Source organism: Drosophila navojoa, chromosome 4 (assembly GCF_054131105.1).
Source record: "Drosophila navojoa isolate 15081-1374.11 chromosome 4, UAZ_NAV_1.0, whole genome shotgun sequence".
Classification (NCBI taxonomy): Eukaryota; Metazoa; Arthropoda; class Insecta; order Diptera; family Drosophilidae; genus Drosophila; species Drosophila navojoa.
Window position 1 is genome coordinate 18037695 of NC_142892.1, and position 16361 is coordinate 18054055.

Sequence of the window (16361 nt, forward strand, 5' to 3'; positions counted from 1 at the left end):
GGGAGAGAAAAGGACGGTCAGAGCTTTCAATGTAGAGCCTCTGCATTTAGAAGATTTCTCGAAGGTCAGTTCTTGAACCTTTTTGGTTCAACTGGCAATTAGTCATAGTTGACTGAGTTACCTGTCTGCATGGGGACAGCCGATTTGGCTACAGTTTGCAGGTGTTTTATATATATGTATCTATACACTGTTTTTATTTCATCCCCATTATGAATCATGACAAGAGACCGAAAATGTTTATAGCCTGAGAATGCTTTGTATGGTAGCATGTCGGCACAGGCAGCTCATAAAATCTATACAAGGCAACTAAAATGGATTTATAAAGATATTAAAACATTTCCATAAAAGCCACAATCCAGATAATGATCAGCTGAGGGAGCTGCGAAAACTAAATAGGTGACAATCAAGAGCAGAGACAGAGATAGTGACAGAGACAGCGACAGCTACGCAGACAGTGACAATGTCTGAGGAGTTGGACGATCGGTCGTAAAAAACTGCTGAAGACCGCGTAATAAATGCATAAATGAAGACAGAAATTAACATAAAATTGTAAGACAAGATGATCAGCCATAGGGGCAACACCCTGCGACATATAATTGCTACGAGGCGCGAGGGCACATCCGAGTCGCCGAGGCCAGGGCACTCATACTTGTGCCCAGCACACTCTGCAAGCGTGTCGTGGCTTTATTTTACGGAATCAGACTCGGGCTCAGCTGCGAAGACTGGGATTCGGATTCGGGTACGGGTACGGGTACGGTACGGCAAGCAGTTCGGGTTCAGGTTCACTGAGCTGAGCTAAGCCACTCGATCCCTTTGCAACGTCTTTGTTTTTATAGTGCGATAAGAGACGATCACTAAATGTGCCCGGGCCATGGACGAAGCGCCCTCAGCCAGAGAGCGTAGAGGGAGAGCCTAGACTATCGACCGTCCACCGTCGACCGTCGACAATTTTCCTGGCCCTTTTCTTGTTCGCCTGTCGCATCTATCAGGTCTTTCAGTTTGTTTGTTTATTTGTTTGCTGTTGGCGTAGGACGCAGCGACCCTTTTTTCTGTGCACTGAGGCTCCACTAGTCTTGGTCTGCCTGCTGCCCTGACTGACAAGTTTCACCTGTCTGTATTTGTCTATGGGGTGATCTATCATGACAGTCTTAGAGAACTGCACTCTCTCTCTATCTCTCTCTGTCTCTATCCTGCTCTCTGGCAGGGTTGACGTTTCTATTGCTGCACTGTAGATTTGCCGAGGAGCATTTGTTTGAGTAGATAATGGGGCAAACAGTGCGCTTGTCCGTGGTATGGTAATTTAATAGGGTTTTACATGCGCTAGGTGTGCCAGCATCAAGCCAGCGCTCGCTCGACCCTTTGCCCAATAGGGTCAGCACTGAAATTAATATGTCTATGTGGCTAGATGGTAAACTGATATGCACACACACACACACACTCACACAGTCACACACACGCGCAATGCATGCAGCTCCAAAAACCCCAATCGTCCAACCCAGGCATTGAAAGTGAAATCCCCACCAAAGGCACATGACAATCCATAGCGGACAGAGCTTAGCGATATCATCCACGCTCACAGCGAGAACGTGCAAACTGCGTGCAGGCCAACTTGGCCTGACGATAATGATTGACCCAAAAAATACAAACATCATAAAAAAAGCGCCCAAAGCAGCCAAAAGTGAATGTCATTAGAAGAAACTTTGTCGAAGCAGTCGCAGATAAAGCATAAAAACAAAAAATAAAACAACAACAAAATGGGTAAAGAGCTGCCACAAACCGAGCCCAAGCGAGCTGCCCAAGCTGCAGCAGCTGTCAATCAAAGTGCAGCAGCTAACAGAAAACAAAGAAGTAATATAGTTGGGCTGGTACATACCCTACAGATGCCCCGGAATTGATGAGAAACCTTTGCATCGTCTGTGAATAGGATTAAATAAATGTAAGATTTAGTATATAAAATTTAACAAATATATTATATATTTTTAATAATATGTAAATAATAATATATAAAGAATTTTTATATACTTAAGAAATATTTTTATAAATTTTTTAAACATTTAAAAAAAATATATATAAAATCGTTCTATTAAATAAAATTGTATAATTTTTGAAGAAAAGAAATAATTAAATATATTCAAATTTATATTAAAGTTTTTCTAAAATGTATTTCACTTTTTTGTATCTTTATCTGTATATTTCATTTTGTATTTTTATTTTTAATTTAATTTTTTTCTCAAATTAAAATAGTTAAGAATAAATTTTGTATTTTTTATATTTATTTTTCTCAAAAAAATTAAATATTGTAAAATCTAAATACTCTTTAATTTTGTATTTTTTTTTCTCAAATGTAAAAAGTTAAAAATAAATTTTACTAGTGTTATTTTTCAATATAGAATTAAAATATTGTAAAATCTAAATGCTTCCTATATTATATCTTAAATTTAACAACTGTTTCCAGAGAACTCATTAACAGTTTATAAGCTCTTCAAGCAGTAACCTTAAGTCGTTCAGCTAGAACTCTTCATTTTGATTCTTCTTTTTTTTGGGGATTTTGGTTTTCTCAACGTATTTGTTTTCTATGAAACTTTTCGGTGCGTAACGCGGCTGCCGATGCCTCTATCCCCATCCTCGGCCTGCTTATGCAAGCTGGTGAACACTCGGAAAAATGCCCCCAGCTTGGTTGCCCCAGATTCTGTGCCTCAGCCTCAGTCGCAGTCGCAGTCGCAGCCTCAGCCGCTGCCCTTTTATTTTATTTCGTCGAAGCACATAGAGCATATAGCAAATGCTTTCAATCGCTGCGGCTAAAGAAAACTTTTTTTGTTTACATTTTGTTTTGTAAACAAAGAGAAATAATGTGTGTGCGTGTGTGCTGGTGTTGGTCTATGTGTATGTACATGGCAATATCGGGTTGTTCAACACAATCGACAACAACAAACACCGAGAGAAGACGACATGTTGCATTCTAATGGCCTGCCCCAGAAGTTGTAACCGAGTTGGAGCCTCTGTTGATCATGTTCATTAATTAATGATCAGTCGTCTGCCCATTGCCGTTGTTGTTGTTGTTGTTGTATTTGATCTTTATTATTGTATTTTATGATGGCAATGCGTTGTGCTTTATTTTCTTTTATTTTCTGTCTTGCCTCTGAGCGTATAATTTATGACATTTTATTGTGTGGCAAATGCAAATGTGGCCGAGTATCAGACAATTGCTGTTGGCAGGGGTAAACGATCGTTTAGTGGGGACTATATCGACTGAGACAAATTAAATCATATATTTAGTATAAATATTATGCATACATGTAAACAGTTCACACTAAAAATTAAAAAAAAAAAACAAAAAATTGATCACCATAAAGATCTTTGTAGCTGTCATACATTACCATACAGTAGTAGCTGTCGATGCTGGCCATATTAGACCCAAAATAGAATGAAAAGACGAACGGACTATAACAAAAAGAATTGATTGTCTATTTGTTGTTGCTTTTGCACTCAAAAAGATAGATTGCTCATAGATCTTAGGGGCAGCGGGCACCAATGGAACCCTAACGCATCAAATCGTGTTACACTGCTGCCAGACGGACTACAACAATGCAACACAGTCTACAACAACGGCGATATGGCTAACCAAATGGGCAACCAAACGAAAACGAAGAACACAACAAAATCAAAATCGAAAAGAGAAGGAGGAAAGTAAAAAAAAAACTGTTGTAAAACGCATTTTGACTGACAGGTACCCATAGGTCTTAGGACAGACAGACCCGACCCTGTGCACAGGGCACAGCTGAAACTGCTCAGTTTGATTGCACGAGTCGACGTTGACGTCGACGCCGACGTCGAGTGCCGAGAGACGCTCGCCTCAATTTGAAAATCGACAAAACGTGCAACTCACATGTCATACACGCGACGAGCTCGACCGAGGATCGCAGATCGAAGACGACGAAGTTGTCTTCCACTCTACTATATGGCAAGGAACATGTCCGGATGGCGCGTCAACAGCTGGCCGAAGTTTGCCGAGAGTTGAGAAGCCTTCACAATTCTCGTGCATAATGCTGACAACGGCAGCAATTGCTGCCTCTCTCTCCAAGGAGGGAGACAGCCCGAGGCGAGGGAGAAATCAAGCAAAGTGTGTGCAGGTGTAAGGGTGCGTGAATTGTTTTTAAAATACAAAGCAAAAAAAATTATATATATATAGATATACATATATTTTCTTAAAGGTAAATGCAGTGAGGGTTGAATTGAATGAATTATGATAGTTGTATATATGTATATATACATACGTATACTATGCGAAATGTACTGCAGTTCTACTCAAAGCAGTATGTATGTATATACAATTGATATTTATTTTGATATTCAATTGTAATTAAGGAAGTAAATTTGTAGTTAGGCTTAGGATCACAGGATCTTTTATATTATTTACTTTCATTTCTCTATATTACTCTCAACAGTCCGTCAGTAAATAGAGTATGGTATGTACGTATTATACCATAATAAATGATTGAGAATATATGTTTTTAAAACAATATATATATTAAATGATGTTTTTCACCTATCAAATCAGAAAACACTAAAAATAATTAATGTAAAAAGAATGTATTATGACACACCAAATGTATATTAAATTTAATGTGATTTATACAAAATATATATATAATAATACAATATAAATAAAAATAAAAAAAAAATGTTTATAAAAGTTTACTTAGGATTTCATATATTCTTAGCTCTGAATTCTCTCCTTAACTCTCAATTTTCTTGGAACTCGTTTGTCTCATATTTAACCCAAACTCAAGTTGCTCCTATATAATCTTTATATAACCCAAAGATGATGGGTCAGCTGATGATGACTTTAGAGTTAAATGCATTAAGCGATCACACACTTTGGTAGATCGCATATAGGCGAAATAGTTGGTGTTTGATTGCTCAGAAAATACCCTGCCAACTATTTAATTTTTCGTTAAATTATCTCTACTAAAATTCTTGGGCAATAGAAGAACATCAGATCTTATGAAAAATAGAAAATAAAATATAAACGACAATTATAATAAAACATAAATAAATATTTAAAAAATAAAAAATCATAAATTAAAAAACTCTTACAGTTCTTCTTCTTTAAACAACTTCTTCTTTCATCACATTCCCCGTTCGTAAGATATGGTTAAACACAGGGTATATACGTTTATAAGATGAAAACACTTTGCCTGTCTGGCAAAAGGGTAAAAATGAAGTTGATAAACCGAATTATTAAATCACAACAAGGGCTCAAGCCATCAAGACCGAGACGAGGACGACGATTCCTGCTTGAAAATTATACGAGGCGCGCTCCGCGTGCAGCCAGATTTATTCAATTTGTGCATGTAGTGGTGCGTTTGTCTGTATTCATGAGTGTATTCATGTATGTGTATATAAATGTATATATATGCGTATTTTGTTTTATGGGATTCTAATTATGCAGACCAAAGCCCAGCTACAGCAGAGTTTGACTTTGCATGCCGCATGTGTGTCTGTGTGTGTGTGTGTGTGTGTGAGTGTGTCTGTGTGTGTTTGAATAATATGCCCTTATTGAACACCTGTGCTTAAACTCTTCACTTCTGTCCGCTAAGTAGAACTTGTCATGATTCCTCTATTGGTGAAGCTAAAGATTATGTTTATAATGATAATCTTATGCCTAATCCAGTCAGCAGCTCTCTCTCTCTGTCTCTCTCTCTGCTCTTGCTCCCTCTTCTTCTCTTCCGCCTACCCATCCACACGATCGTTAATGCTGAAATGTGCCGTGCACGCTGCTTGAGTGCTCAATATATAACTCAAGAAATTATCGCTCATTATCTTATTTTGGCTAGTAAATAATTTCGTTACGGTCAGCAGCTATTAAATTCGAAGCAGAGCAACAGCAACAGCAGCAGCAGCAGCAGGCGAAAGGAGGCTGTGCAAGATGTGCGCACAGCACATTAGTCAAAGAACCAGAACCAGAACCCAGAACCCAGAGTGCAGACTGTAGTAGACTGCAGACGGCACGAGCGCATCAAATTAAGCAGGAAGAAGACAGCAGCGTCGACAACGGCAAACAGCAAACAGCAAATAAAATACATACTAAAAACCCCTAACCAATGTAATTTGATACCGAAAATCATTATGCACAAACAAACAAATATATATAGAGAGAGAGAGAGAGAAAGACAAGAGACAGCAGCCAAAGCAAACGAAGACGACGACGAGTCGACGACTAATTGCCATCAATTTTTTGCATAAATCTTGGCAATATTATGCATGCAAATGTTAGCCAAGCAGGAGGCGGGCCCAGAGGTGGAGGAGGTTTAGCAGGAGTCGGAGCAGCGTGCCCATAGACAAGCGCTGTAAACATGGCACAGTTTAATGCCGCAGACCGCACCAACTTCAGGATTGCCCATGGAGCCCAGCACTCGAGTCGTGCTTAGCTAACCAATCAAAAGGTTCTTCAACCCGCCAGTTGGGATGTTTAGCCAGCTACAACTGCAACTCTGACTGTGACTGCGACTGCGGCTGCGGCTGCGTCTTCCCTGTGCGCTCTTCGTAGTTAACCATTGCTAAAGTGGCACGATCACCAACATCATTATCATACATAGAACGACGACTCGTAGCTACGACAATGGAGCAAAGCTTCATGGCGCTGCTATTACAACAGCAGCAACAACAACAGCGAGGCGTGTTGCTAAAATCAAATAAAAGTTCTAAAAACGTTTTTTTATGGTATAGACAGTCAGAGCGAGAGAGATAGATGGAGAGAGTGAGAGAGGGGCTACACGATCATGAGGCAACACGATTTGAAAATTGCGTACGTATCGCCAAAACCGAGTTCATTATGTCCAAGGAGGAGTCGACAACGTCGTCGTCGACCCACAGAGTGAGAGCGAGAGAGAGAGAGAGAGGCGAGCGAGCTGGCACAAAGCTAGCTCACTGTGCCCAGCGAACGATCATGATGATCATGCAGTTGATATCATGCAACAGCAGGCAGACCAAGCCAAGCCAAGACAAGCCAGGCCAGGCCAGGCCGGGCAGGCAGGCAGGCAGGCAGACAGGCAGGGATAGGCAGGCCAGCCCAGAGCAGAGCAGAGCTGAGCAGGCATAGGCAGTCAGGATAAGTTCATTGACTTGCATCTAGAAGTTCATTGCAGTTGAAGTCGTAGCAACAACAGAGCCCATGGATCTCTCACAGTGTTTGTCTTTTGCTTGGCTTCGGAGCGTGTGTTGCACACTTTCTGTTTTATACCTATTGCCGAGTCAGAGACACGTCCAGGCCCGAAACCAGGGAGAGACCGAGACTGAGACCGCGACTCAACAACTGCTTTTTATTTTCCTTCACTACACTTGTCCTATGGCAGCTCTTTGTATTATTTGCTAGGATTAAAGGTATTAAAAGACATGAAACGAAGGCACAAACACAGCAAGGAGAACGAGCAGGGTAAACATACGATCGCAACTGTGTGTGTGTGTGTGTGTGTGTATATATATATGCGTGTGTTTGTTGATCTCTCTGTATGTGTGCTGTGGCAAATAAAACATCTGTGCCGTAAAATCAAAACACAGAGGGATACGAACGTATACAACAACAGCGCGGCAAATGCGCGCGCCCGTTAAGTGTGGATCAGTTGGTTTCTCTGGCCAAGGAAAAACTTGCAAATTGACGACGCTTCGTCGTGGGGATCGTATGGGATGGGAGTCGTAGTGCGACGACGATCGTGTGGACCCTTCAAGAAACAAGTAACGTTCTGTATCCCTCCATTTCGCTCTTTTTTACTTCTTTTTTTTTTTGCGTTCGCTTTTGCTCAGTTCTGAAATTTATTCTGGCGGTTGGTTCGTTGTCTGGTTTGGTTTGGCTTGGTTGGTAGAGAGTTGCCTGGTTGGTTCGATGTTTGCTTGGGGTGACCGCATCTGTGGGTCTGTTTGAGGTTATTACACTCTCTCTACCTCTGCCCCCCTCTCACTGTTTCACAGGCTAATATCCCAGGCTCTGTGGCCAACAAGGACTATAAATGTGGCTAGCTTTGGCGAGATTTAAAAACTTTCTAGCTTTGATTTTTGTAGTGTGATTTAAAAGAAACAAGAATTGATCAATTTCCACTGCTCAAATGAAAATCGTTTGTTATATTCCATAACAAGTTAGATTTATTTCTATTATTTATATTCAATCTACTAATATTTGCTAAGATCAAGTCATCCATCTGCTTGATCAGCTAGATCGGTTCGATTCATCTAACCTTTTAATCTCTTCATTAAGTCACTTCAAATCGATCATTCTCATCATTTCTTCTGCTTCAATTCTGTATATCTACTTTCTATATACGTAAAAGCCAAGATTAGCTCAGTTAGCTATTCTTTATACAGTTCAGTTAGCTTGATCAACTCGATTAACTTGTACTTTGCAATAATATCTTATATTAACTTATAAAAAATCAAACAGGCCTGAACAGTCGATTGCTATTCCTTAATTTATACCACGCTGTATTGACATATGCCAAGATCATCTCTATTTAGCTCGATCAGTTCTTTGTTATTACATTTCATATACTTATATCAAGACAAATTAGATAAACATTAAAGTAGTAATCTTTTTTTGATACCTCCCCCCTCTATAAATATATGCCAAGATCAAGTCAGTTCAGCTCGTTCAGTTCCTTGCAATTATTATATTTCATGCTGCATTGAAATCTCTGCACAACTGCAGCACGGCAACACTGTCCGATGCACTCACTCTCTCTCTCTCTCTCTCAACTCTCGCTGCAGCTCTCACTCTTCAAGACATGATCTCTCTCTCTCCCTCTCTGAGCTAACCGGTCACTCATGCTCTTCCATGGAGCACTTGCTCTTAAGACTGTTATTTCTCTTGGACAGCATTCGCTCTCAGTTTATGTTGCTTCTGCTCTCAATTTTCTATACACACACACTCACACACACACTCACAGCTCATAGAGAGCGCGAGTCCGCTGCTGCACTCCGGTTGTAGTTTGTTTTGTTCGTCTTATTCTGCTGGCCGTTCGTTCTTCGCTGCTTCGTTCGGTCGTTCGTTCGTTATGGGGGTACAGTAGTCTCCCGCCAAAATTTAGTGGCGCTCGCCGTTTGCCTCTTTGTGCGTTGATCTTTTACGTTTTTGTTTTGATTTCAACATTCTCGTCGTTGGCCGTAGTAGTCGAGCCCAGCCAGGCAGGCCTGTTCGCTGGCAACTTGCCGGACCGGACTACACACACACACACACACACACAAGCAGCTTGGACAAGTGATCATGACAGCGAGCTGTGCTCGTGTGTGTGTCGTTCGATCTCTGTGTGTGAGTGTGTGTGTGTATTGGGCATTTTCGTTTTCAATTAGGTTTAATCAAGCAAACGATCGATCATATTGACTTGTTTTTTGAGCTGGCTTGAGGTGTGCGTTTTGTGTACTGCCTGCTGCCTGCTGCCTGCTGCCAACTGCGAACTGCCAACTGCCAACTGCCTGGGTTATTGCTCGCTTTTCATTTTCCTGTTCTGGTTTTTAAGTTTTGCATAAACTTGTTGATTAACTGCGGCCCGAGGGGTTCAGCTGCTGCTGGTTTTCGGTTCGCGCTTGTTTGAACTCATTACAAACACACTTCCACACTGCGTAAGTGTGTCTTTGTGTGTGTGTGTATACCCAAAGGGTACCAAGGCTAAAGTCGGTTTTAGGATTAAGCTGAACCAAATTAAGTTACACAAAATATTAATAACTACAAGCAGTTTATGGAAATGTATGGAATAGAATATAAATCAAATCAGGGCATGGAAATTTTCTATGAGGAAAATATGATGTTAGAAATTTATAAAGAATGACAGTTGAATATTTTAAAATAAATATATTTAAATAAAATATATGAATTTAGAGAAAATATTAAAGAATTAAAGCTATTTCATCTAAGAGATATTTAGACATTAATATATAAATCAATTAGAAAATATTTATATTTATTTATTTGTATTAGTAAGGAAGTACTTCCAAAAAATATTAACATTATTATTTAAATACATATAAATATATATTCCATATTTCTTCTATTTATTCTAATCTAGAACACCCTATTTTCTTTTCGGCAGGCAATATAATAATGGGAACAATTTGATAAAAAATATTATAATAAATATATTAAATACATATATTGCACTTAATATACATTAATATGCAAATATCGAATTGAACTTTAATTAAGACTATGCTTATATAAAATGTTCTGCTCACATTTGTTTTAAGAACTAGAGAGAACATATAAATATATATAGAATGTTTCTAAATATTTAGAAAATCTACCACTAAGAGTTCTTAATAATATAAAAACTATTGAGCTCAACATTCAATACTCATCATATTTATAAATTGCCACACATACTAACAAAAATATTGTATGCATATGAATATCAAATCGAAAGAGTACTCTATAAAGAACAGCTTCTCACCTAATACATATGCAAATGCAAATTTCAAGTCTGCCAATATGCACTCAATGCATTTTGTTGGCTTCTCTATTATCCAAGTGTCAACAGTGTGCGACGTTCGCGAAGAAATTATATAAAAATTATACACACACACACACACACACACAATCAAACTCACACACAATCAAACTCACACACAGTAGCAACGAGACACCAGAGGCGGAGACAGTGCACAGGCTGAAGCTGCAGCTGAAGCACTTGGACAATCAGGCAGCGTCAGGCATTATCATTATGTTTATTATATGAGTACTTGCAACCAGCAGCAGCAGCAGCAGCAGCAGCCGCAGCGGCAGTGGCAGTGGCAGCTCACAACAGCTCATATAGCTCTCGCTCTGATCATAATCAGACAGGGGCCAGGCTCTTCAGGCCAGGCCAAGGGTAGAGGGAGGCGAACTCCAACTCCAACTCCGACTGCGACTCCGACTCGAGCTCGAAATCGACAAGTTGATGCATGCACGATCGACGTGAAGAGCGCTGCTTGGGACTCGTGTCTTTGGGTTTGGGTTTGGTTTGGCTTGGCCCCTCAGCTGCCTCTGCTCGGGGGCTGCACAAAGTGTTTTGAGGCGACTCGTTTGGATGCTGCTGCTGTTGTTGCAGCTCGGCCCGCATCATCGTCGTCGTCGTGCGCATTTAAAGGTCTCCAGTTCTGAGCGCGTCCTCCACCACCTTCTCCTCCTCCTACTCCAGCACTGTCAGCTTCGGCTGTCTTCTGCTGGAGCTGTTTAAGTGCCGTTGCCGTCGTCGTCGTCGTCGTTGAATCTTTAAAACTTGATTTTAAGTTCGTTGTTGTTGTTGTTGTTGCTTTTTTTTACGTACGCCAGCTGAACACCTGTGTTCTTATGCGCTCCCCTCAGCGACTATAGACAATATTATTATTTTTCTGTTTTTTTTTTTTTTTTAACCTCATGCAATTTAATGTCATGTTTTTCGTCTTAGTTGCTGTTGGTTTATTTGTTTTTTTTTTTTCTTCTTCTTTATTTTTTATTACTTAAGTGCGTGTTTAGGTTTAAAGGTTTATGTTTGTGTGCTGCTGCTGCTGCTCGATCTTTTATGCCTAGTAAATTTAGCGTCTTAACCTATTTATAATGAAATCTGTTTTGGCCATAAACTGGCGAGAGGCGGGGGCCATAATGTGGCTCAATTTATGGGACTATTAAAGCACAGTTAAGGCTTAGCCTATGAAAATCATCTAGGTAATTGCGACAACTGAAAAGGAGAATAGCAATCATGCCCTAAGCTGAAGTTATGGCACACAATAAACTAACACCTTCCTGATAACGAAAAGAAACGCTTTGATATGTAAAGAATATGAAAATATATGGTAATATAGGCAAATGACATTATCTAGTCTGAAATCTAAGAAATTTTTTAAATTCAAGGAATGAAAAAGCATTTTAATATAGACTTACTGGGATATCATATATTAAATCTAAAATAAATATAAAAACTTTAAAATAATTATAAAATTAAATTATTGACAATTTTAAGCATATAAAAACTATTTAAACTAAAAAATTGATTTCCCATTTTTAATGGGTTGAGGGTATAAAAATTGAGAATATAGTTTAAGCAAACAAAAACATATCAGATTTAAGAATAAAATAAAGTAATATTAAAATCTATGCTAATTTAATAAATAATAATGAATAATAAAATTTATTTAAAATATATTTTTTTTTAAATAATTAAATAATTATAAAATAAACCAAAGAAAATTTAAATACTTTACAGCCATCGAAATAAACTTAGCTAGAATAAAATCTTAATTAAAAATTTTTTGGTAAATAAATAATAAAATACATACAGATTTGAGCAAAATACTTTATGCAAATCAGATTATTTATTTCATTTTCTAAGTTTGCCATATTAAATAATATTTCTAATTTAACTTCTATGTTAGCTATGCAATTCAGATTGGATTCGATTCAATTGTTCTGTTATGTTCTGTTGTACATGGCGTATGAGTAATCAACTAATTTCGAACAATAGGCAAAATGCAATAAAATTATTAATAACGCGACTGTAACTAATCACGTCAAACGAACAATAGCCAAATTACATTTATGGCTGCTGCCAAAGCTAACAAAAGAGCCCCAAAACCGTCTCCATGCCCAGCACCATACCCTTTGCTAAGCAGCAACGGGGACCTGCTACTATCGGGACAGTTGGACTGACTAGCTAACAAAGCGCATTCAATCAGCATAGCACAAACAAAACAGCGCAACACAACAGTTGCAAGTCATAAAAAAACTACAACAAAAATACAAATACAAATACTATAGAGCTGAGAGTTGAGTAGGGGCAAAAACTTACAAAAAATAAAAAAAATAATAATAAATAAATAAAAAGAAGAAGAAACAATTTCCAACATTGGCCGAGGCAGCTACTGGGCATACGCCAAAAAGAGGCGACGCGACGCCTCGTAGCGCTAAGCAAATAGACCAAAGACAAGCATAGAGAGTTCTACATACGGGGCGGCAGTAGAGGCGGTACCAGGGGGCGGTGCTGGGGATAGGGAGTCAATGTGTATACACACACACACGCACACAATGCAACTTCACGCCGCAAGTCAAAATGCAATTAAGCGCAGCTACTGGACGACTTCAACCCGCTGACGATGATAATGACGCTGACGATGATAATGATGAGGACAATGATGATGACGATGGCAACGTTGTTGTAACCATCAAACAGCAGATTGTCAGAGACAAACGCACACACATATAAACATACATACACATATATATACACACATATATAGATATGTGTGTGCGTATTTATAACTAGAGAGAGAGACCCATGAGCTGGGCGTTGATGTTTCAGGCGGAGTTGCACAGATAGAAAACTACATAGTACAAACAAAACTCGATTTCAGTTTAAGACGCAGTAAAAAGTTGTAATGCAGCTTAAGACGGGAGCGCAGCCGCCTTAAACATAGAGGAAGGAAAAGAACCGCATGGAAAACGAAAAGCAGCAGCCGCAGAGCACCAGCAGCAGTAAGAGCAAAAAAAAATACATATATATATAAAATAAAAGCTTTTGTGCTCCAAGTGGCAATTACACGCAACGAAATTGGAGGCAAAAGGTTCAGTCCATAATTTCGATATATATATATATATATGTATGTATGTATATAAATCGATATGCATATACATATGTATAGAAGGGGTGTCGAACTAGCCAAGGCATCTATTTATCAATCTGGGTAATTATAAAGGCAATGAAATGGGAAAAAAGAGAAATTCAATTAGATCGGGCACTGGCTTAAGGCAGAAGTTTCAAGCATATGACAAAGGATAGGCTGGCGAAAATAACAAAAATTTGTTAAATTAGCAGGGGTAGTCCCTCTTATGACAGTAATTATGTTAGCCTGCAGTATTGCTTATGCAGCTGTGATAGTTCTACTATGCCAAAAATCTGTGAATGTTTTTCGTCTTCTAATTTACTAATTACTTATTTGTAAGATGTAAGAATAGTATTATTATCACTATTAGATTTTATTCTCTATATATGTACATATATGTAAAATTATTTCAAATCTAATTCAGAAAAAAGTAGAATAGATATTTGTATATTAAATGCAAATTATTCCAAATTAAGATTCAATTATACTATAATTCAATTTTAATATTATTAATTTTAATATTTAAGCATATTATTTAAGTCAATCGAAGAAAGTTCAAATAAATTATTGATAAAAAATGTAAATATTTATGTATTAAACATTATTGTGAATTAATGAAAATTAATTTATATAAGATATAAATAAATAATATATAATGTATATATAATGTAATATATTATAAATAATATTACATTTCAAATAATAATATATGGCAGATTTTTAGTTTTTTAATTTTTAATTACATATTTTATACAATGAATTTAAATTTGATATATTTAAATATAAATAATAAATTAATTATAATAATGTTATCCAAAATTTAACAGATCATATTATTTTTCAATAATAATAATAATAATAATAATATAGTGAGCATAAATATTTGGTGTATTTTAAATAAATTTAATCATAATATTTTTTATAAAAAGAAGCAACTTGTAATTTTGTAATTGAAAAATTGTATTCCCGTGTCAAACTTTGCAAGAATCAACTCAACATGCATTTCGCTCAGTGCAGCTGCAACTGCAAGCTACAACAAAGAAGGTTCTTAAAAGCTTTATGCATCGTTGTCGCTGTTTCGTATAGCTCTACAACAACAACAACAACAACAGCAATAGTAAGAACAACAACAACAACAACAAGAACAAGAGACAAACCGGTTTTGCCATTTGCTCTTAGGCTCCAAAGACTCCCAACACACTGGGGTCTGCCGGTAAAAACTTGGGTATTTGACTTTGGCTGTGTTGATTTGTTGCGCATGCGCGCGACTTGCGCCGACTCGATTCGCTGCGACTGGTACTCACTGTACAGTGTACACCCTGCAGCGCTGCAGCTGTGCCCCACACACACACACACATCCATAAAGACATAGGTCTATTGTGGGCGGGCGGGGGTAGGGCAGCAGAGTTGGCAAGCAGGGACTACCTCTACTACATCTTGTTGTTGCTGTTATTATGACGCTCGAGCAGCTACTGTGCATTGCTTAACGATCATGCCCGATCATGCTTCAAAATGGAGAAAAAAGACTGAAAAAAACTTAAGCCAAAAAGCTCGCACGTTTCGTGTTTTCTTGCTGCTGTTGTTGTTGTTGTGGTTGTTGTTGTTGTTGTTGTTGTAGCTGCTGTTTAGTGTGCTTTGGTTTGGCTACCGTTTGGTTCGCTATTGGAATCGCTTTTGGGATCGCATTTGGCTCATTGTCAATGTCGCTGTTTGCTATTTGAGCTCAGTTTCTGCTGGATGAGCCCCTCTCACCCGCCTCCCCTCTTCTAGCCCACATTCGCTGCCTCAACCCAATTCGCTGCGTGATTCATTTGTCGTGCTGTGCTGTGGAGTCGACCCGCATGCTATATGTTTGTGCTCTGGGGGCCAGAGAGTAGTAGATATTGACGTTTCGTATATATAGCTTGGATGCGGTCGCACCGTTATGGAAATATGATTGCCCAAAAGGTACAGGCCAAGTGGATGCACCCCTTCTGCCCCCCCGTCCCTCTCTCCATGTCTCGTTCAAAGAGTTGCACCCACAACAGCCAGATCAATTTATGTAAAATGAATGGTGATTAAAATGATCGCCAATATTTGCATTGTGGTCAGCGTTTAAACTTTGGCTTGCATTTATTATTATTAACGTCTCTGGGCCAGAGCTGATGAAGTGGTAATGCCCGCCGGGGGTGTGGCCCATTAGAGCCAACTTTGATTTGAAGCTATGCACGAGTTCTCCATAAACAGATTTCAATTTGTTTTTCAAGGATGGCAAAGCGATGCAGCCACTCGTGGATCGCCGATCCGCGATCGCGGATCGTTTGCTAAATAATTAGAATTCTCAGCTGACCCTGAGTGCAGCAATTATATGGTCAAGGTTGTGCATAAGCAAGCGCGATATGAGCACAGCTAAGTAACAGATCAATATTGACTCTGGGAAATCTAAGTAGCCAAACAAACGACAAAGTCAACGGCAGCCAAAGCAAAGAAATGCTCAGCACAAATAAGAGATACGAATAATGGCCAGGCACACAGCCAGAGCCGTAGATTGTGGATAGCTGGGCAAATAGAAAGACTTTTACCTTGCGCACACAGCCAACGGCAGATAAACCATCAGGTGGCCAGAAACTGATCTGAAAATGCATAAGAATATTATTCAAAGGCGCAAATCAACTCCACATAATTTATTAAAATTTGTCCTAGTTAAATTAATTTAAATAAAAAATATTATTAATATTATATATATATTAACATCACAGTTTTGAATGATATTAGCTAGATTTATT

At 38.5% G+C, this 16361-nt stretch overlaps 1 long non-coding RNA gene across 1 annotated transcript in view; it reads right to left on the reverse strand.

The window, feature by feature from the left end:
• Nucleotides 1-1167: 1167 nt before the first annotated feature.
• Nucleotides 1168-16361, reverse strand: part of LOC149091463 (uncharacterized) — a 71946-nt gene continuing 56752 nt past the window's right edge. The window contains exons 2-3 of the long non-coding RNA XR_016196642.1: nucleotides 16158-16208; nucleotides 1168-1914 (exon numbers count right to left, since the gene is read on the reverse strand). This is a non-coding gene — a long non-coding RNA (uncharacterized LOC149091463). The remainder of the gene's footprint in view (nucleotides 1915-16157; nucleotides 16209-16361) is intronic.